This window comes from Pongo abelii, chromosome 3 (genome assembly GCF_028885655.2).
Source record: "Pongo abelii isolate AG06213 chromosome 3, NHGRI_mPonAbe1-v2.0_pri, whole genome shotgun sequence".
NCBI classification, from domain to species: Eukaryota; Metazoa; Chordata; class Mammalia; order Primates; family Hominidae; genus Pongo; species Pongo abelii.
In genome coordinates, this window is record NC_071988.2 from 158771192 (window position 1) to 158795571 (window position 24380).

General features: G+C 37.5%; 1 long non-coding RNA gene across 1 annotated transcript in view; it reads right to left on the reverse strand.

Annotated features, from left to right (window-relative positions):
* Nucleotides 1–2449: 2449 nt before the first annotated feature.
* LOC129059085 (uncharacterized) overlaps nucleotides 2450–24380 on the reverse strand; it is a 112191-nt gene continuing 90260 nt past the window's right edge. Inside the window, exon 4 of the long non-coding RNA XR_008524775.1 lies at nucleotides 2450–2635. This is a non-coding gene — a long non-coding RNA (uncharacterized LOC129059085). The remainder of the gene's footprint in view (nucleotides 2636–24380) is intronic.

Genomic DNA, 24380 nt, shown 5'->3' on the forward strand with positions numbered 1-24380 from the left:
GAGATACCTGGCAAGTAATCCAGTGGATGGAGCAAGTTTACCATTACAGAGGCTCTGAGAAGGCTAGAAAAAGAAAAAGATATCTAAGATGAGTGATGTCAAAAGAATAAAGATGCTAAGGGAATTAGGAATGCTAAAATAGGAATATTATATAAACCCAGAAAAACCACCCAAGGATTACGCTCCACAGAAGGGCTCACTGAATGCACAGTTCACTAAGGCCTTCAGGAATGCACCAGTGATAGGGGCACTGGCACCACTAAGAAGTTCAATAATAGCAATTCTCTGAAAACCAGGAACAACAGAAGGAGAGGTATTTACATAAGTGGGAATTGTTAAAACTCAACAAATTGAGAGGTAACAGCGTGCTGGCAGCCCTTGCAGCCCTCACTTGCTCTGGTGGCCTCCTCAGCCTGGGCGCCCACTCTGGCTGCGCTTGAGGAGCCCTTCAGCCCACCCCTGCACTGTGGGAGCCCCTCCCTAGGCTGTCCGAGGCTGGAGTCAGCTCCCTCAGCTGGCGGGGAGGTGAGGAGGTGTGGAGGGAGAGGTGCGGGAAGGAACCGGGGGCATGGTGCTTGCGGGCTAGCACCAGTTCTGGGTGGGCGTGGGCTCAACAGGCCCCACCCTTGGAGCTGCCAGCCGGCCGGCACTGCCGCCCGGCCCAGTGAGGGTCTTAGCACCAGGGCCAGCAGCTGCAGAGGGTGTGCTGGGTCCCCCAGCAGTGCTGGCGCTGCTCTCGTGTTCTCCCCGGGCCTCAGCTGCCTCCCTGTGGAGCAGGACTCAGGACCTGCAGCCCACCATGCTTGAGCCTCCCCAACCATGCGGGGGGCTCCTGCACAGCCGGAGCCTCTCCTACCGGTGCGGCTCCCTGCTCCATGGTGCCTGGTTCCATCCACTACCCAAGGGCTGAGGGGTGCAGGTGCATGGATCGGTACTGGCAGGCAGCTCCACCTGTGGCCGCAGTGCAGGATCCACTGGGTGAAGCCAGCTGGGCTCCTGAGTCTAGTGGGGCCCTAGAGAACCTTCTGTCTACCTAAGGGATTGTAAATACGCCATTCAGCACTCTGTGTGTAGCTCAAGGTTTGTAAACACACCAATTAACACCCTGTGTCTAGCTCAAGGTTTGTAAATGCACCAATCAGCACTCTGTATCTAGCTAATCTAGTGGGGACTTGGAGAACTTTTGTGTCTAGCTAAGGGATTGTAAATGCACCAATCAGCACCCTGCTGAAACGGACCAATCAGCTCTCTGTAAAACAAACCAATCAGCTCACTGTAAAATGGACCAATCAGCAGGATGTGGGTGGGGCCAGACAAGGCAATAAAAGCAGGCTGCTGGAGCCAGCAGTGGCAACCCACTCAGGTCCCCTTCCACTTTGTGGAGGGTTTGTTCTTTCGCTCTTTGCAATAAATCTTGCTGCTGTTCACCCTTTGTGTCTGCAGTGCCTTTATGAGCTGTAACACTCACTGTGAAGGTCTGCAGCTTCACTCTTGAGCCAGCAAGACCACGATCCCACCAGAAAGAAGAAATGCCGAACACATCTGAACATCAGAAGGAACAAACTCCGGACACGCAGTCTTTAAGAATTGTAACACTCACTGTGAGGGTCTGCGGTTTCATTCTTGAAGTTAGGGAGACCAAGAACCCACCAATTCAGGACACAAAATGACAAAACCACCAAGAAGCCTGGCGATGAGAGCCTGAACACCAGAAACCAGAAGGTCACACAATAAAGATAGGTAAGCTTCATCCAATGGGAATTGAGAAAATGGTTCAAAGAGCGTGGATGAAGTTTCGAAGAACAAAATAGGCATGTAGTCAACAACAGTCTACCAAAGACATACAAGCAGAAAGAGGTAAGAACCTAGGAACAAGAGATTAATGGCAGGTACCCAACCAAAAAGTCATACTCCCTCATTCAGTTCTCAGGCTGAAGCCTACTTCCAGACCCAGAAACCATGGACTGAAGAAATGGCTCTGTTCCTGAGTGGAAGACACCTCTAGTAAAGTGGCATATCCAGATAGTTCATATTATTATACACAGAGTCTAAGTTAACATTAATACCTAGAACCCCAAAGCATCATCCTGGGCCTATTGGTAGAGTCAGAGCTGATAAGGGCAAGGTAATAAATGAAATCCTTACAATATGAACCTGGCTCATATTCAACCCAATGGGTCTGAGAAACCACTCAGTGGTTACTTCTTCAGTCTCCAAATGTTTAATTGGAATTGATTTAGTTGACAATTTGCTTAGACCCCACATTAGTTTATTGGCCTCTGGGAAAAGAGTTATCTCCCTAGGGAATACCAAATAGAAATGGCTTCATTCCCCCAGTCAAAATGATAACCCACATACAATATTTAATGGATATGGATAATGGTAGAGACTAGTATCACGACTTGCGTTAGTTTGTTAGAGCTACCATAACAAAATACCACAGGCTGGGTTGCTTAAACAACAGAAGTTTATTTTCTTACAGTCGCAAAGCTAAAACTCCAACATCAGTGTATTAGCTGGTTTGATTTCTTCTGAGGCCTCTCTCGTTGTCCTGCAGATGGCCATCTTCTCTCTCTCACTGTCCTCAAATAGTCTTTTCTCTGTGCATTCACACACCTGTTTAAATCTCTTCTTCCTATAAGGACAACATTCATATTGTATTAGGACCTACCCTAGAATCTTATTTTACTTCACATACCTCTTTGAAGGCATTTTATCCAAGTAAAATCACATTCTGTGCTACTAAAAGGACTTCAACATACAAATTTGAGGGGACACAGTTTAGCTCATACCACAACTAAAGTATAAAAAGCTGCAGGGGTGGCATGTGGTCTCTATTATAAGATCTCTATTTAATTCTCTTGTCTGACCTCTGCAGCCACTGTGTGAATCCTGGCAATGACAGTAGAGAGTGATTGTTACTTAAGTGCAACAAAGGAGCAATCTGATAGGAGAGGCCATGCCAGGCATAATAATATTGCTCGTGTACATTGAAAAGACCTCAGGTACATGGTATTTGGCCATTGATTTCTTGACCAATTTCTATTTAAATTAGAAAAAGCATCAGGAAAAGTTCATATTCACTCGGGACAGACAAAACTTACAGTTTTGTGTCAGGGCTCTGTTAAGTTGCTCACCGTCTGTTATAACATAGTCAGAAGAGACCTGAACAACCTGAACATCCCACTAACATTATAATGATTAATTACACCCATGGAATCATGCTAATTGGATAAGATAAGCAAAAGATTGTCTTGGTGAGACAAATGTGCTCCAGAGAATGTGAGATAAATCCTGTGACTATTTGGAAATCTAACTCTTTTTTAGGAGACCAGGGGCCAAGAGTGTGCTGTGACTTCCTTTTCAAACTGAAAGACATATTATTGTGCTCTGGATTCCTTGTCGTACTAATCATGCTCTGGATGATACAGCAAGTAATAAGGAAGGCAGCCAGTTCTGAGTGGTCCCCAGGTTGGGAAAGGGCTTTTTGAAAGATCCAAGCTGTAGTGAAGGTAGCTGTACGGGTTGGGTCATACAATTCAGCAGATACTTTGGTGAGTCATCTATAGCGGAAAAATATACAATATGGAGCTTATAGCAAATCCCAATTAGAGCATCACAACAATTTTTTTTTTAGATTTGGGAACAAGGCCATCTATCTGCACCAAAAAATTATATTCCTTTTAAGAAACAGCCCTAGCAGAGACAGAAGGTTTGCTCATAGTGCTCTAAGTGACAGTGTATACAAAAGTACCCATTATGAGTCCAGTTCTGTAAGACCTAATAAATCATAAATTTTATCAGGCCCAGCATTTTACCATAATAAGCAGGAAAGGTGTATCTGGATTAAGCCTTAGTAGAACAAGAAGGAAGGCATCAGTAAGTTATATGAGCAAATATCCCAGACCCTCCTATCGCCTAACAGCTCTGTTATGTCCCTTTCCCAGTTTATACTTGGGGCTGCACTGGAGAGCAAGAGGTCACATGCAACCAGCTGCAGGTGGAGACTCCATCTCAAAAAAAGAAAAATCAAAATTATATTTTAAAAATGTGATCAAGTCAGGTTTATTACAGGGAAATGAGGATAGATAACATTTTTAAATGGTTTCACATAATGACAATAATTGCAAATAAAGAATATACCCTCAAAAAATATATGCACTGCATGAAGATATCTGCACTCCTATGTTCATTCCAGCGTTATTCACAATAGCCAAGATATGAAAAAATCTTAGGTGTCAATCAATGGGTAAATGAATAAAGAAATGGTGGCACCTGTATACATGTGTGTATATATATAATGTATGTATATATATTTATATATATAATATGTGGTATAAATTTATATATAACACACAATGGAATATTACTTAGCCTTTAAAAGGATAACTATCCTGCCATTTGCAACAATATAGATAAATCTGGAGGGTATTATGCTAAGATAAATATGCCAGGCAAAGAAAAATACTGCATACTCCATTTATATGTGTAATCTTTAAAAAGCTGGGTATATAGAAACCGAGAGTACAACTGTGGCTACCAGGAGCAGGAAGGGAGGGGAGATGTGGAGATGTAGGTCAAAGGGTACAAAAGTACGTTTATGTAGGATGAATACATCTAGAGATTCAATATATGGCATGAGGACTATAGTTAATAATTTTATACTAGAAATTTGCTAAGAGTAGAGTTTATATGCTCTTACTGCAGACACACAAAAGTAACCATGTGAGGTGAACATGTTAATTTGCTTCACTATAGTAATTATTTCGCTAAATACATGCATATTAAAACAGCATGTTGTGCATTTTAAATATATATAGTAAAACAGGAAAAAAGAACATAAGTTTCAGATTCCATTCCGGAATAAAAAGTATGGGTAACGTTGAAAAACAAAAACTGAAAAGTTCTAAAACTCATATAAATTTTAATGAGGTATATAAAAGTTTTGACAACACCCAAAAAACTTCCATGAATATAAAGATAATATGTACCAAATTAATGTAAAAATAATGTAAATATTTAATTAAAAATAGTCTTGTAAAGGAAGTAAACACATTGATTTGGTTGAAAAAAGTCAAGTAAACATATATTGATTAATAGGAATTAATGAAGAGGTCTTTAAACTATCAGATAACTAGAAAAAACTTAAAAAACCAGAACAACTTCCCAAAGTATATAGATGAACTGTTCATATTTTGATGCCTACCTTACATCTTACACTAATGTACATTTCAGATATTAAATGAGCAAACATCAAAAATAAAAGAAAAAAAGCTAAACTACAGAAAATATAAATTAGAATATGCATATATCTGTTCATCGACACAAGGAAGTTTTCAAAATTGGATATAAATAAAAATATAATATCAGAAAATAGTTGGTAGAAATCAAAATGTGACATTTTCAACATGATAGAAAATCTAGCGTAAACATAAAAAGCAAAAGAATGTGAGAGACACTATTTGTCACATATCTAACAGACCATAAACCAGTCTTAAAGTTGTATACAAACAGTGAATGTTCCAGCTGAAACTTGGAAAAGTTAATGAGTACACACAATTTGAAAGGCTAAAAATATATAGCAATTAATTATGCTAAAATATATTTCACTTCATACTTAGAATAAATCAGAAAAATCAATCATTTTACATTTCTCCTTTGAAAAGACAATTATTTATCAAACATGATAATAACAGGATTAGTGATTGTGCCAAAAAATATAAAATGGCCCATATGCAAAATTTTCCCTTCTATACTTTTTTTCTTAGGAACTACTAGTGCCTTTATATGAAACAATATTCACTAAGTTTTGTTTCGATTATAAGAATTAGAAATAGTGTACATGTTCGAAAATAGCAAATTAGTTAAATACATTTTAATGTAACCCCATCGTAGAAGCTACATTTTAACAGAGATTCCAATGAGAAATCAAAAAATGTTCACATTTCCTTGCGTGAAAGTTTAAATGTGCAAAGTTGAATTTGCACTTGTTTCTATTTTTTAAAATAAGATCATATGAATATGGGTGAAGATCATATAGACATATATATATATATTTTTATATATTAAGTTCACATTGTTTTTTTCTAGGTGAGTGGCTTATTGATGTGTTTGAATAAAATGTGTGTACTGGGAGTGGGCAGAATCAGTTCTCAGATTTCTACAAGCTTCTTTGGTAAGAGATTAAGTGAATAGACAGACATAATGAAAAAAAAAAATCCCCTGGGACCACCTTTCTTTTCCTGTAAGGAAATAGAATGATCATTTTCATTGAGAGCTATTTGGTAAAGCAAAATTACTTGCTTGATTTTTATCCATCAGAAAGCTGTTATATACCCAAAATCAGTCAGAATAAAAAGCACCACATAGGGTTCTTTAGGTCTCTGCATGCTATACAAATGTTGGCATGGCTTTTTTTTTTTTTTTAAAGAGCAGCACATGGTGATAACTACATAAAATGATTCCCGAACTCCAGTAAAATATTGGTATTGGGACACTGGTGATTGCAGAGCTAGCACTTTTAGCAAACCAAAAAGGCAGAAACACTAATATTTATTCTAGGAAAGAGACAAAATGTGTGAACAAAATTGTGTTAAAAATGAACCTTCTACAAAAGAAAGCAAGATCAACACTGAAATTAAATAACTCTTCTATTTAATATATTGCGACATTATATCTACTCACCACCAATACGACATTTTTATGCGTTGATAGACTAAATAACTTCCCAATTCTTTAATATAAAAATATTTCTCCATTAATGAGTCCCTGATATGAACCAGTTTTTAGTACATTTTGGGGTGGGGGAAGTGGGTAGTGAGTCAGGAATGGCAAGGACTGGAGAATTTTCTGAGGCATTGTTACATGGAGAATGTAGGTTTTAACCTTTGTGAAATCACAGAATCATTAACTTTGACTTTACTATTATGCGCAGAATTTCTCTCCTCTCTCTTCTGTCTTGCCCCCAGTAGAGAAGTTCAACCTTTTAATATTTAACAAGTCTATTTCTGGGCTATTAAGAGAGATTAAGAAGGAAGCAGTGAAAAGCAATGTTATTAATTTGCTCTGAAATTTAGTAGCAGCTAGAGGCTGAGCTGGGGATCAAGTGTTAGGATTTATAGTTACAAGAATAACTTGCCCTGCTGCTCCCTCACTTTCTCCATGCACACACATATGTGTGCATGCACATACATACATATGTGCAAATATATACATAGCACACACCCACACCCACACCCTCACACCCCCTCCACACACATACACACACAATGTTCAGTTGATATTTAGCAGACTGCTTTGGGGAATAAAAGATATTGATACTCTCAGTTTCTAGGCAGATAATAAATATGGAGAAAAGAGTAAAAACATCATTGTTTCACAAGTCGGTGCAGAGAAGTATCTCTAAATAAAAACGTATTTTAGTGCTTTCTGTTCCTCTGTGGGACAGAAAATAGGAGGTCCAAATGCCTGAAATATCTTTATAGATTCCAGGCTTAGGAAGTATTGGTGCAGGGCCAAAATATCTCTATCAAGGGAGGGGTATGGTCTTGTTAGACAGCCACTGAATTCTGATCAAGCAATTGTAAGTTGAAATAACATATTTGAGAAGATAAAGTACATTTGTTTAAGAGGGGAAGAGGAGAACAGTAACCTCAGGCTGGACATATAGAATTATGAGTAAATGCAGGATGAGGAGGAGAAAGGCAGAAATGTGAATTGTTGGACTTAGCTTGAAAGTGGAAAAGGCAGCAACCAGGAAACTTCCCAGGATATGGTTTTGAAGATGCCAACTGATTGCCAAAGTTGATGACTTAGTAATATTATTTGGAAGACCTCTAGACCCCTCTAGGTTTATCTGTCTGCCATAAGGCCCCTCCCATTAGTAGCCTCCAAAGCACATTCAGTTTGGTTCTTGAGACCTCTAATTTGTCTTGTGGAAAAATGACACATCAATAAAAACCCATTACTCCAATCAATATTTCAGGAAGCCTGGAGAGTATATGCAAGCTACTGACAATCCATGTAATAGCCCCAAAGGAAAGGTGGGCATTACTTTCTAGCCATTTTATAGACATCGATATTCCATCAGAAAATATCACACCTATCATTTCACTAACAAAGAAGTGCTGTTTGATTGAGGAAACTATTGATAGCCTAGTGAAAAAGAAATGACACATCCAGGGGAAAATGATCATTTTTAAACAAATATCCCACACATTAGTGTAGAATAATTACTGGAGAAGAGGTATCTTTAGAAAAACTGAAATCTCAAGGTCTCTGTAAATGATATTGTGACCAAGTCCAGCTCTTATAAACTCATTCTAATACTTCCACTTTTCAATATTGACCCTTCACCACCATCGGATTGTTTCTTCTTGTTCATAACAGATTTATTTATGTATTTAGGAGTATACATGTTTTGAAAACATTCTCAGAGCGTATTACTTTAGCTTCTTCTTCTCTTATATACTTATGTATTCAACCATCTGTCTGTCTCTCTACCTAGCTTTTTAACTGCCTACTAAACTACCTATGCTCTATCATCTATCCATCTATCTCATTATCTTTTTGTCATCTATCTATGTCTACCTTTATCTTAGCAAGAGTTGCATATGATAAACTTTAATACAAATTATATTTCCTTGGTTGTTTATAAGATTTTGAAAGCTCTACAATCTTCTATTGAATAATGACAAGTGTTTCATTTCCTATTATTAACAATTCTCTACTTTAGAAACAGGTAGAAAATCTTTATGCTTCTCTTTGTGATTTTGTATCTTTTTAAAACATTTAGGTGCATTTAAGGTGATATGCAAAACCAAGGAATTTTTGGTAAAATAATATCAGGATCATTTTATACAGAGATTGTCACTAAATATGACTATCATTATTTGTCTTGTTAGGTGTAAAGCCTCTTGGTTAGTTTTAGTGTTAGCCTGAACTCAAACATTTACCCTTACTGGAAACTTTAAGCTTGTGGTCAAAATTATTCTTATTTAAGTGAATCTACTATCATCGGAGTTAAATTAATTTTATTCTTGATAGGATGAGACTATTTTTCTTATTAAGTTAAACTCAGTTTAAGGCATTTGCACCATACTTAACAATAAAGATGAAAATTTCTGAGGTAGGATTAGATCTGATAGCTTTATATTTTTAAAATCTTCATTGTTAGTTTTAATCTTTCTTGTATATTTCTCACAAAATTCAATTCAGCGTTTGAGGCAAGTTTAATTACTGAACACCTCGGTGTACAACAAACTTTAAACTATGTTTAAAAATACCTGTGAGATGTGAGGAAGCCATGTAGAATGTTATAGGAAACCATACACGGGAGATTAAAATGAACATTATTTACTCAAGGGGAAAATGTGTAATTCCTCTTGAGATTTGCAGAATTATTTTATATGGTCTATAATCCTTTTTAATATTATAAAACATATAATTCTTGGAACTGTAAAGGTATTTAAAGCAAAAATGTTTAGAAAATATGTATTGCTTATTTCCAATTTATATCTGCATTTACTATGTTTTATAGATTGCTAATATTTTTCTAATTTATACACTATTTCAAAAGTTTTAATTCATCAGAAATATTTTATAAATATGAAGCTTGTTTTATATCTTCATATCTAATCTTTTATCTCAAGAAGTAGATATATATAATTATAATAATATTGTCAGTGCATATTTTACATTCCCCTATCTCCATATTTCTAGGTAAGTGGAAAGAGAAGGGTATGGCACTGGGAATCAAGAGGGAAGAGGGGAATTTTTTAAAGTTTAGTGGTTTCTAGAATGAGAGAGGTGAAAAAATGGAGAAAGGAAAATAAAAAATATAAGGCCCTTTTTAGATCAAAATGCCTGCTATTGGGGTTAAGAGAACAGAAATGACTAGAGATATACGATAGATAGATAGATGATAGATAGATAGATAGATAGATAGACAGACAGATAGATAGATAGAGATATACGATAGATAGATGATAGATAGATAGATAGATAGATAGATAGATAGATAGACAGACAGATAGATAGAGATATACGATAGATAGATGATAGATAGATAGACAGATAGATAGATAGATAGATAGATAGATAGATAGATAGATATAGATAGATAGATAGATGATAGATAGATAGATAGATAGATAGATAGACAGACAGACAGACAGACAGATGTTATGGGCTAAATTGTGTTTCTTCCAAACTCACATGTTGAAGCCCTAACTCCCAGTACCTCAGAATGTGACTGTATATAGACATGGGCCGTTAAATAGATAATTATGTTTAAATAAAGTCCTTAGTGTAGGCTCTAATTCAGCCTTATTGGTGGCCTTGTAACAACAGGAAATTTGGACATACAAAGAGACAGCAGGTGCATGCATGCACAGAGGGATGACCATGTGAGAGACACTAAGAGAGCAGCTGTCTGCAAGCCAAGGAGAGAGGCCACAGACACCTTGATCATGGACTTCCAGCCCCCAGAACCGTGAGAAAATCATTTCTGTTGTTTCAGCCATCCAGTCTGTGGAACTTTGTTATGGCAGCCCCAGCAAACAAATACAATAGATATTTGCCCCGTCTTCCCCATTTGGGATTCTGTGAGAAGACCTTTTAGAATGTGTCTCTGTCAATCTGGAGCAGGCTCAACAGAGAAATTTGCTACCAGGATTTATGCCTCAAATTTCCCCAAGCTCCTGTAATTTAGAAAGGAGAGGTTTTCCCTTTTTTTCTGTGTGCTCCTTGAGAGAGACACAGAAAGTGGCAATGGACCTGTTATTGTGACGATCCCCCACTGAGGTAAGGGGTAAGGTGACCCCAGAGTGGAGGCTGTGGGGTAGGATGGCATAAGTCTTACATACAATAGAAAATGTGACTGAATCACAAAATCCTGCAGGGTCGGCCAGAGCTGATCAGTAGAAGCTGGCAGGGAACCTGGTATTTAATATGACATATTGCCACAGATACTACCAAAGCCCCAGAGGAGGAGAAAAGGATGAACATTTGGCTCCAAGGACACCATCGCTTGGAAGTGGAGGCAAGTAAGCTTTCCCTTAATACAGATGCCAATTTGGGAAGAAAGAGAGAAGCAGAAATCCTTTAAAGCTATGTATTTACAAGTTACTAAATAGAATGTTTAAAATGGAAGATATTATGATGTTTTAAAATCACAGCAGTGAGTCAGCTGTCCCTACAACGCCCATAGTACTCTGGACTAAGAGGACTCAGATATAAGAGAGAGAACTTGTTTCTTGATTTAGTCAAGTATACAATCAAATAAATCACAATTCCCTATATAAGCCCAATATTTGTATATAAATATAGGGCCCCACTACAAGTTCATGCTTCTCTTTTGTTCAACTCATAACTAGGCCATTATAAGTATTTGAGCAATTGAAGTTGCTACATCAATGATGTTTGAGTTGATATTAAAATAGCACCATGTATTTTATATTTTACAAGAAATTAAGTCTGACAGATGGAAGTAAACAAGTCTAGAAGGGTGACTAATCACTAACCCACATTGAATGGTGTTACTAGAGGAGCTTAAGCACTGTCAGTGTCAGCTACAAATCTCTTAGCAAATGGAGTGAATGTGTCTTCAGTGTGGAAGCAAAAATAAAGTCAATTATAAGAAGTTGAGGAAGTGGAGAAAGGAAAAGAAGAACATGGAAAAAAGTATAAAACAAAAATTAATAACTACTATGGCTCACCCCTCATTTAAGTTATAAAATTGCAAAATATTCCCACAAAAAAACATATTTGTAAATCTTCATTCCTTAAAGATCTATGACAGGAGTTAGCAAACCACAGTAGATGGGGAAATCAGAATTTCCATCTAAAGTTTTATTGGAATACCGTCATGCCCATTATTGTCAATGGCTACTTTATCACTACCAATGGCAAAGTTAAGTAGTTGCTGCCGAGACTTACACCTCACAGTGCCTAAGTATTCGCCATTTGGCCCTTTACAGGAAACGTTTGCCAACTTCTGTCCTAATTTTGGAGGTCCTATTTTTATATGGGAATATAACTGGTTTCTACTTATACATTTTCCATACCAAAACACAGATATCAACTTGATTTGAGGCAGGTCAATAACTCCTTTTTCTTCCTTATTGTCATTTTGGCAAAAGGACCCGAAATTCCAGCTGACAGTATCAGCTTCCAATATTTGTCCACTAATATTAGAAGGATTTTTATTTATATTGCCATGATTTTACACCATCAAATGCAGAGTTGTTATGGTGGAAATGAAAATGCTTGTATGTCATTGGATTCTCTACCATTATTTTACTTTTTGGTGGTAAGTGACGTAAACAAATATTTCTAACTCTCTGATTTCTGGGCATAAGACAGATTATAATTCTGGCTTTCTTGTGTTTGGGAGAAGCCATGTGACAAGGTGTGGCAATGAAATGTGAGTGGAAATGATATGTACCACTTCTGCAAAACATTCTACTATATGAAAACCCCAGGTCAGTGTGATGGTTAATATTGAGTGTCAACTTGATTGGATTGAAGGATGAAAAGTATTGTTCCTGGGTATGTCTGTGAGGATGTTGCCAAAGGAAATTAACATTTTAGTCAGTGAACTGCTAGTTGCACAACTACCCACAGTGTGGGTGGATACCGTCTAATCAACTGCCATTACAGCTAGAATAAAGCAGACTTGCTGAGTCTTCCAGCCTTCATCTTTCTCCCATGCTGGATGCTTCCTGCCCTTGAACGTCACATGCCAAGTTCTTCAGCTTTTGGACTCTTAGACTTACACCAGTGGTTTGCAAGGGGAGCTCAGGCCTCTGACCACAGACTGAAGGCTGCACTGTTGGCTTTCCTACTTTTGAGGTTTTGGGAGTCGTTCTGATCCACCATTGGCTTTCTTGCTCCTCAACTTGCAGAGGGCCTATTCTGGGACTTTACCTTGTGATTGTGTGAGTCAATTCTCCTTAATAAACTCCCTTTTACGAACACATATATTCTATTAGTCCTGTCCCTCTAGAGAATCCTGATTAATACAGGCATAATACCACTAATACATATCACCACTAGTACAGGCTTAATACCACAGAAATACAAAAGATCTTTCAAGCCTACTATGAACACCTTTTTGAAACAAATCAAAATGAAAACACAACATACCAACGCTGAGGAATGCAGCAGAAACAGTGCTAAGAGGGAGGGAAGGTTATAGCATTAAATGCCTATGTCAAAAAAAAGTAGAAAGATTTTAAATTAACAATCTAACAATACATCTCAAGGAACTAGAAAAGCAAGAACAAATCAATACCCCTCCCCTCAAAAAAAACACAGAAGAAACGGAATAACAAAGATCAGAGAACTAAATGAAATTGAAAAAAAAAGTACAAAAGATAAATGAAACAAAAAGCTGGCTCTCTGAAAAGATAAACAAAATTGATAGACTATTAGTGAGATTAACTAGGAAAATAAGAGAAAAGATCCAAATGAGCTCAGTTAAAAATGAAACTGGAGATATTACAACCAATACCAAGCTAGTTTAGAAAACACCAAGCAAGATAAATACCAAAAATTTACAGCAAGGCACATCATATGCAAACTGAAACAAAAAAAAGTGAAAATATTAAAAACAAAGACTTTACAAATAGAGGAACAAGGATGAGAAGTTGCATCAGACTTCTACAAAAAAATATTCTTCAAGAGTGAAGGAAACATCTGAAGGAGTTTGTTGCCAGTAGACAGGTCATGCAAGAAACGTTAAGAAGTACTTCAGAGACAAGAAAAGTGGTATAGGTCAGAAACTTGAATCTATGTAGAGAGAAAATATGGAGAAGGGACAAATGAATGTAAAGTGAAGTATTTTATTTTTATTACTCCTAGTGCATCTAATAGAGTAATGTTTGTTCAAAGTAATAATACCATCAATATTTTAGGTAATTATAGCATATAGATAAATAAAATGAATGACAATAATGTTACACCAGTGCTACCTGTGAATCAGTAGGTTATAATGTAAGAGTTAACTTAGAGTAGGCCAGGCACGGTGGCTCACGCCTGTAGTCCCAGCACTTTGGGAGGCCGAGGAGGGCGGATCACAAGGTCAGCAGATCGAGACCATCCTGGCTAACACGGTGAAATCCCGTCTCTACTAAAAAATGCAAAAAATTAGCCGGGCGTGGTGGCAGGCGCCTGTAAGCCCAGCTACTCAGGAGGCTGAGGCAGGAGAACGGCGTGAACCCAGGAGGCGGAGCTTGCAGTGAGCTGAGATCTGAGATCAGGCCACTGCACTCCAGCCTGGGCGGCAGAGCGAGACTCCGTCTCGGTGGGGAGGGGGAAAAAAAAGAGTTAACTTAGAGTAGTTGTAAATGTATATTGCAAACTCTAGGGCAATACTTAAACATGTTTATTTATTTCCTTTATTTTGTATTTTCTTTTCAGGACACAATTGATTGGACTGTGTAAATACCTTTAAATATAAATTATTTTCTATGAAAGGAGAGAAAATGAAAACACATTAAAATGCTCTATTAAGAATAAAGAAGGCAGTAAAAGGAGGGACAGTAAAAAGTGATTCAAATACACCATCGTCAGAGACTGTCAGAATGGAAACAAACAAACAAAAGCCAATACACAATTATATGCCATCTACAAGAAACCTATCTTAAATATAGACACAGACAGATTAACGTAAAAGGATAAAGAAGAAAATATTATACTAACACTTGTGTAAAAAACACTGGAGTAGCTGCATAATTGCAGAAAAAGTAGAATTCAGGACAAGGAAATTATCACAGATAAATAGGAGCATTAATAAAGAGGTTAATTTTATAAGAATGCATAACAATCTTTAGCATGCATGCACCTAACAACAGTGTCAAAATACATGAGGCCAAAAGTGATGAAATCTGTAAAAAGGAATAGGCAAATTCACAATTAAATTTGAAGACGTTAACATCTCTCTGTCAGTAATTGATAGATCCAGTGAGCAGAAAATCAGTAAAGTTAGAGAGGGAGTGAACAGCACCCCCAATAATAAAGGGTGTCTAAAGGATACTTATAGAATACTTCATCCAATAACAAAAAAATATAATTTTTTTTCAAGCTGACATGGATCATTCATGAAAATAGACCACATTCTGGGTCATAAAAATATACCTTAACAAACATAAAAGAATAGAAAATATACAAAGGTACAAAGCATGTTCTCAAAACACAATGCAATTAAACTAGAAATCAAGAAGAATAAGATAGCTGGCAAATCTTCAAATATTTGAAGATTAAACACACACTTCCACATAATACAGTATTAAAAAAAAAAGCCTCCACGGAAATTTTAACATTGGAACTAAATGAAAATGAAAACAAGACTTTCCAAAACTTATTAGATACAATGACAGTATTGCTTGAAGGAAAATTTATATCATCGAGTATATATTAGAAAAGAAGAAAGTTATAAAAATCAACAGTCTAAGGTAGCACATTAAGAAAAATATGAACCTAAAGAAGGAGAAAAGAGATAATAAAGGTTAGATTAGAAGTCAATGTAATTGAAAACAGGAAATCAATAGAGAAAGTGAATAAAAACAAAAAATTTTTTTTCTTTTGAGAAAGATCAACAAAACCGATAAATCTTTACCAGGGTAACAAATAAAAGATATATATACAGAGAGAAAAACAAAGTGCTAATATCATAAATAAGACAAGGGCTTTTACTAAGGATTTAATGACTACTAAAAAGATAATATTATAATACTGTGAACAACTTTGTGCCCAGAGATTAGATAACTTGGCTTAAATAAACAGATTTCTTAGAAAACACAAACTCTCAAAATTTATAATATAAGAAATCTATAATGTGAGTAGGGCTGTACTTATTAAGGAAATTGATTAATAATTACCTTACAAAATTAAAACAGAACAAAATACCAGGTCCATACGATTTTACTTGCAAATCCTACTAAATATTTAAAGAAGAAATTACATTAATTCTCTATGATCAGTTTCAGAAGATAAAATTGGGGTGAAATGCCCTAATGCATTCCATGAGGCCTGTATTATCCTAATACCAAAACCAAACAAAAATATTACAAGAAGAACAACTACGGACCAATATATCTCATGAACATGAATGTGAAATCTTTAGTTAAATACTACCAATATAATACAACAATGTATACAAAGAATTATACACAGTTATCAGGTGGGACATATTAAAGTTATTCAATAGAGGCTGAGATTTGATTTATGCCATCACATGCCAAGGGACACCTGGGGCTACCAGAACCTGGAAGAGGAAAGGAAGAATTTTTTCCTAGAATGTTTGTAGGGAGCAGAGCCCTGCTACAATCTTGATTTCAGACTTATAATCTCCAGAACTGTGAGATAATACATTTCTGGGATTTTTTTTAAGCCAGAAATCATGTGGTAAATTATTTTAGCAGTCACAGGAAAAGAATTCAAAGCCTAATTAATTAATTCAAAAATTTAATTGAATTTTTTTAATTTGTATAACTGTATGGGATACATGCGCAATTTTGTTGCATGCATCGGTTGGATAGTGGTCAAGTCAGTGCTTTTAGGGTGTCCATAACCCAAATAACATACTGACTTATATTCATCCTCCCCTCTCCCACTCCCCATTCTTCTGAGTTTCCATTAGCTATCATTTCACTCTGTACATTCACATGAACCCATTTTAACCACGTAATTATAAGAGAGAATATGTGATATCTGTCTTTCTGTGCCTGGGTTGTTTGACTTAAGATAATGACCTCCAGTTCTATTCATGTTGCTGCAAAAGACATAATTTAACTTTTTTGACTCAGTAGTATTCCATAGTACATATATACCACATTTTCTTTATCCAACATCTGTTAATGGACACTTAGGTTGATTCTATATTATTGCAGTTGTGAATAATGCTGTGGTAAACATACTAGTGCAGATATGTTTTCTAGCTAATGATTTCTTTCCCTTTGGGTACATACCCAGTAGTGAGATTGCAGAATCATACTGTAGTTCTATTTTTAGTTCTTTGAGAAATATCCATACACTGTTTTATAAAGACTGAACTAAATTATATTCCCACCAACAGGGTATAAGTGTTACCTTTTCTCCACGTTCTCGCCATCTTCAGATATTTTTGTCTTTTTAAACAATAACCATTCTGACTGGTGTAACGTGATATACCACTGTGGTATTGATTTGCATTTTCCTGATGACTAGTAATGTTGATAAATTTTTTATATACCTGCTGGACATCTGTATGTCATTTTAAAAAAGTCTATTCATATACTTTGCCCACTTTTTAATAGACTTATTTTTGTTGTTGAGCTGTTTGATTTGTATATTCTGGTTGCTTAGTCCCTTGTCAGATGAATAGTTTGAAAATATTTCCCCTCATACAACAGATTGTCTCTTCACTCTGTTGATTATTTTGCTATGCAGAAGCATTTTAGTGTAATTAAGTCCCATTTGTCTATTTCTGCTTTTGTTGCCTAAGCTTTTGCAGTCTTAGTTATAAAGTTTTTGCTTAGACCATTATCCAGAAGAGTTTTCTCTATATTTTCTTCTAGTATTGTTGTACTTTCTGGTCTTAAAATTAAGTATTTAATTGATCTTGAGTTGATTTTTGTATATGGTGAGAGGTAGAGGTCAAACTTTATTCTTCTGCCTATGAGAATCCAATTTTCCCAACACCACTTATTGGAGAGGGTGTCCTTTCCCCAGTGTATTTTTGTTAGCTTTGGCAAAGATAATTTGGCTGTAAATATGTGGCTGTTTCTGGGTTCTCTATTTTTTCCCATTGAACTATGCATATATTTTTCTTCCAATACTATTGATGGCAGTGGTGGCATGTCTGAAGCGGCTGCTGTGAAGACACTGGCTGCACACTCCATGGAGCTGGTGGGAGCCAGGAACAAGTGGGAGCCCTACCCTCCTGGGCGCAGCTGCAACCACCCAGCCATGGCTGCAGACCCATGCATCCCTGTACTCTCGGGGGCCTGGGAAGTACCCACTGCCCCTGCAGGCTCAAAAGTGCCTGCTCCCACTGCCTCGTTTCTCCGCACTCCTGGTGCTTGCTTGAATTTCAGAGCAAAGTTGAAGCCGAGCCCAGGTGCTGTTGTGAGCCGGCTGGGTGTGTGCATGCTCAGGGCAGCATTGACACACCAGCTCCCCTGTCACCTCAGCCCTGTCTGAAACGTTGGGCACCAGTGAGCTCAGGAAGGGAGGCCAGTGGGGGCTGAGGGCAGCTTGGTGCAGGACTGCAGACGTCCCTTAGCACAAATAGCCTGGGTGCTGTGGATGATATGTTGATGGTGGCAGGAGGCAGACAGGCTCCTGGGTGGAAAGAGGCAAGTTTCTGGTGAAGCCCTACCTTCACGCCAGGAACAGCCTGAAACATGGGGGTGGGGCTGTCAATTCCAGGTGAAGGCCACTGCCTGGAGTGAGAACTTATGGTGCTTTTTCCCGGGCTGCCCATGGTTTCCCATGGACCAATCAGCACACACTTCCTCCCTTCTGAAGTCCATAAAAACACTAGTCTCAGCCAGACTCACACAGACATTAGGATGACCTGCCTATGGAAAGAAGCTACTCGCTGTTGGTCTCTTCTCCACTAAGAGCTGGACACTCATCTGGATGACCTGCCTACAGAAAGGAGCTACCCACTTCAGATCTTCTGAGACCTGTTCTGTTGCTCAATGCAACTCCTCTCCACCTTGCTCACCCCCGTTGTCTGTGCACCTTATTCTTCTTGGATATGAGACAAGAACTTGTGACCTGCTGAATGGCAGGACTAAAAGAGCTATAACACAAACATGGCTGAAACACGCCTCCCCCACTCACCACATTGCGGGCAATGAGAAGGAGAAAAGATCTGTGGTCCTTTGGGGATCCCAGAACTAGAGGCTCCTGGAATCACGGCTGTGACCCCTCTTTGGGGATCTTCAGTTCCTGGAATCTCCAGGCTTTCTGGTGCCACCATGTTCCCTTCATCCAGACGCAGGTGCCTGTAACTGAAGCTGCATGCAGTACATCTGGTCCAGATGCAGCCTCCCATGGTGCTGGTACCTGTGACGGAACATTGAGCTGCCTGTGCTGCTCCAGCAGCCAGCGTGCCAGGCTGTGTGCAGTGTCTGAACCCTGAATTCACTTGTCCACACACCCCTCATCATTCCCATGCCTGACTCAGTTTCGTTTCCATTTTTGTGGAATATCTTTTTTCACCTCTTTGCTTTCAGTCTGTATGTGTCTTTACTGCTAAAGTGAGTTTCTTTTAGGCAACACACGGTTGGATCATGTTTTTTCTTTTTCTATGCATTTAGCCAATCTAGAACTTATAAATGGAGCATTTAAACTATTTACATTCAAGATTACTATTGATACGGGAAGTTCTTTCATATTGTTAAATTTTTTAGTTGTTTTATAAATTCTTGGTTTCTTTTTCACTTAATGTTTCTCATTGTGGTTTGATGGAATTCTGCAGTGGTGCCATTTGATTCCTTTCTTTTCCTCCTTTGTGTAATTGTTTTACCAGTGAGATTTATAATTCCATTGTTTTTATAATTTTTCCTTTGCTTTCACGTTTAGGACACCTTGAAGCATTCTTGCAGGACAGGTCTGGTGGTGATGAATTCCCTCAGCATTTGCTTGTTTGGGAAAGGCTTTATTTCTTCTTCATTTATGAAGTTTAACCTTGCTGGATATTTAATTCTTAGCTAAATAATTCTTAGCTAAATATATTCTTACTTGGATATATAATTCTTAGCTAAAAAGGATTTTTTGGCACTTCAAATATATATATATATATATATATATATATATATATATATATATATTCACTTAGAATATATCCCATTCTTTTTTAACCTATAAGGTTTCTGCTGAGAAGTCTGCTGTTAGTCTGATGGTATTTCTCTTACAGGTGACTGGACACATTTCTCTTGCTGATTTTATGACTTGCTCCTTGACTTTAGACAGTCTGATTATAATGTGTCATAGCAAATCCTTTTGGCCTTGTATTTTCTTGGGGACTAATGAGCCTCCTGTATATGGATCTCTAACTCTCTCGATATTCTAGGGAATTTTTCATTTGTTGTATCATCAAATAGACTTTTTAAACCTTTAGTTCTCTTATTACCCATGGAGATAATCATAATTCATAAATGTAATTGCTTTATCTTGTCTCAAACTTCTTGAAGTTTTCTTTGTCACTTTTTAAAATTCTTTTTCTTTATTTTTGTTTGACTAAATTATTTCAAATAAACTGTCTTCCAATTGTGAAATTCTTCCTTCTGCAAGGCCTAGTTTATTATTGAGGCTTTCAAGTATATTTTGGGCTCCCGTCGGTAATTTCTTTGTAGTTACAGAATTTCAGTTTTTATTTAATAACTAGCCCCTTGGTAAATTTCTTATTTACAATTTGAATTGATTTTTTTTTGTTCTTTCTATTGGTATTCAGATTTCTTTTTCATCTTATTGAACTTCTTTAAAATAAATATTTTAAATTTTTTCTCTGAGATTTTGAGAATTTCATTTTGGTTAAAATCTATTGCTAGAGAATTATTGTGTTTCTTTAGGGTGTCACATGTCCTGCTTTTTTATGTTTGCTGTGTCTTTACATCGATTTCTGCACATGTAGTGTAACAGTCGCTTTTTCCTATTTTTGAGTTTACTTTTGTTCAAGGGGGACTATTTCTGAAGATGTGTCAATGGTATTGGCTGGGTAGGACCCTTTGGCTTTCCTTCTGAATGCATATAGCAGTAAAGTCTCCATTTTATTTCTTTGCTATAAACAGCATCAGTGGCATCTGTGGTTTCCTTGGCATGTTGGAGTGGAATTAATAGTGGAGGCTGTGGAAGAGTTGTGCTGGGGACTGCAATGCCAGATGAGCCTATCTTCAGGATTCAGCACTGGCATTGGAGAGCTAGGCATTTCTATTCTTGTAATCTGGGGCAGTGTACACAGGCACCTATGTTGGCATTTCCAGTCCAGCTGATTATTGGGCTTCTGGGTGGCTTTCCCAGATGCCAGTTATGGTAGTAGTGTATCAGGTGTGTGAGTATTCCCTTGAGCCCCTGGGTTCTAGTGTGGTATGAGCAATGGCAGCAGCAGTGGTAACATTCTCTGCTGGATCCCAAGCAATGTATGCTTGTGTTGGTAGTGGTTGCAGTGGGCTGTGCAGGCTGGCCCCTAGGTCAGCATGTGTATGGCAGTTGCAGGTAGGAGACGGCTGAGGTGGAAGTGGTGGGATGTACAGGTCCAACCTCAGTGCCCCAGAAGGAGTGCTTGGTTGGTGGATTGGAATGTCCAGTCCCTCAGACAACAGACAACCCTGTATTGTCTTAGAGTGGAAATGAAGCCAGGTAGAGCTGGACTGGGCAGGCTTAAGCTCAGGCCTCACAATGGGGAACACATGTTGCAAAGTGATCCTTAGGCCTCTGGTTGCTTGCTAGGTTTAAGGGCAGTAGCTGCTACACTGAGGTCCTGCCATGGGGAGGGTGTGGCCAGCTCCAGTGGCCACAGTCTTGGCTCATGAGTGGGGGACACATGTCCTTGTCATGCCCGTCTCAATGGAGCTCATTCCCCAGTCCAGGTTATTGCAGTGGACCCAGGGTATCTGTCAGACCTAGAAGTCTGCACAATGGTCACAACTCAGCCCCAGGCCTTAAGAGTGCCCACCCAATTCAAGATCAATAATTCATGGCAGCTCGATTTCCCCTCAATCTCCAGAGGAGAAACCCCTTTCCCACCACCAGCAGTAAAAGCCCAATCCACAGTCATTTCCAAGTTCTTGCTGTAAGAGCCCACCCCCAACTTATATCCCAGTTGTGCAATCAATAGCATGAGTTTTGATAATGCCTAGGACTGATGATGCTGGTTCTCATGACAGAACACAGTCTGTTTAAAGCTAGAATAAAAAATGGCATCTTGCTGTAGCTGCTTAGGTTTCAGAAAGGGTCTGGGAACCAACGTGAGTTCTTTCCCTGGAGCAGTTCTTTCTCATAGTCTCCCAGCTGCTCCCTAAGTTAGATTCAAAGCTTAGGCGGGTAATGGAGCTCTCCTGTGGCCTTGACTGTTTGATTCCCCAGTAGGAAACTAGACCACAGAAAGATTCTCATGCACCTCTTTCCCATATTGGGGAGTCATTCCTGGTACCCAGCCAGTCCTGGCCAAGTGTGCTGCTTGTTTCTTTATCCTTTATAGTTTTGATGTTTCCTATCACTTTTCTGTTGAACTCCCATGCTGTCTCTTTGACAATAGATTCAAAGTGCAGTTATGTACACACTATTTGGTTCTTGTAAGTAGATGAAGTATACACGAAGTGGTGTTAGCCAGCCATCTTCATGAATTGGAGACATAATACTCTTAAGGTGTCAACTCTTTCCAAATTGATTTCAACCATCTCTACACACGGTTCTGAGTTTGGTCTGTAACTCAATATTTTGAATATATGTGCTAACACTCTTGTAAATATTCCTAATGTACTCAAGATTGTTGAGAGAAATCTTACCTTAGTTATTCAAGATATAATCACCTAGAATCTTTGTTAGACACAGATGCAAATGGGAAACAGATCATGATTTAACTGTATGTCCCATGTTTTAGTGCTAGTGTCAGAGCTTTATTTTAGTCAGTTCAGGCTGCTATAACTACCACTATAGACTGAGTGTCTTAAATAACAGAAAATATTTCTCACAGTTCTAGAGGCTGAGAAGTTCAAGATCAAGATACCAGCAGATTCAGTTACTGTTGAGGGCTCTCTTTATAGTTTGTAGATGGCCGACTTCCTGCTGTATCCTCATACAGTAAAAAGAAAGATTATCTTTCTCCTATCTCTTTAAAATGGCATTATCCTATTAATGAGTGCTTTGTCCTTATGACCTCATTACCTCCCAAAGGCCCCATCTTCAAATACCATCACAAGGGATAAAGGTTTCAACATATGAATTTCAAGGGACATCAGCACTTAGTTCACAGCAGAGCTCTCCTTAAAATATTCTCTCAGATGAAATTTGGATAGCAGAATTGTGACTTGGGTACTATTGCTTAGTACAGAAAATAGAAGATCCATAGCAGGCATGATATAAAAGTTAGAAAGTGATACTTGAAACAGTGAAATGAAATAGATTAATAACTGAACACTATTGGCCATCTGCATATGGCAATATATAATAAGACTAATTTTTACCAGATCTGAGCTAATTGCCACATCCTGGATTCAAATTAATAAAGTTGTAACACAATTATTTTTATGCTTAGAAATCTCCAGGATCTTTATTGCCTGTGGGATATGAGCTTTGGAGACATATTTAGTAATCTATTAAAACAGATTTTTTGAAAAATAGTTGGAACAGATGGTAGAATGAACCCAACAACTCAGCAGGGTTTATCGATTCTTAAAATTTTACAGCAGTGCTCCTTGTTGCAGATTTATGTGTTATTTTCCTAGATTTTTAAAAAGATATCTTTAAAAAATATTTTCAAAATAAATCATTCCACAATTATAACAATAACAATCAATAAAATAGGTAACCCTCTCTTAATAAATATAGGGCCATTAATAAAAGCTCTAGTATCTTATAGGTTTGAAAAGAAATCTTTACATACAGGTACTGTCATATTATATTTATAACCCTTTTTTTTTAAAAAAAAGGGAAATTTAACAAGGTATACACAGAGAAAGTACATACAATCTACAAAGCATATAACAGAGAATTCCAATACTCCTCACACTGAGTTTTTCCTATTATTAACATCTTAGGTTATTAGTGTGATAAATTTACCATGAATCAACATTGATACATTATTATTAACTAAAGCCTATATTTCATGTAGATTTCCTTAGGTTTTAGCTAATGTCTTTTTTTGTTCCCATAATCCCATCCAGGACATAACAATGCATTTCATTTTCATCTCTCTGTAGGGTCTTCTACTATGACATTTCTCAGTTTTTTTGATGACTTTGATAGTTTTAAGAAATATTGGGAAGGTATTTTACAGAATGACTTTAAATTTGGGTTTGCTTAGATTTTTCCCCTCAATGTTAGATAATAATTATCATTTTAGGGGAATGAAAATCAGAGAGGTAAAGCGCCAATCTCATCACATCACATCAAAGAAACATACTATCAATATCACTTATTACAACTGAGATTAACCTTCATCTGGATGGCACTGTGCTTGTCATGTTTCTCCACTGTAAAGTTACTATCATTTTCTCCATTTACATACCTAATTTTTTGGAAGGAAATCACTTTATGCAGCCCACACTTGAAGAAAAGAAAGTTAAGTTTCACATCTGTGAATAGAGAGTATCTATATAAATTTTTGGAATTATTTTACACAGATTTGCCTATGTCCTCTCATTCTATTTATTTATTTAGTCATTTAT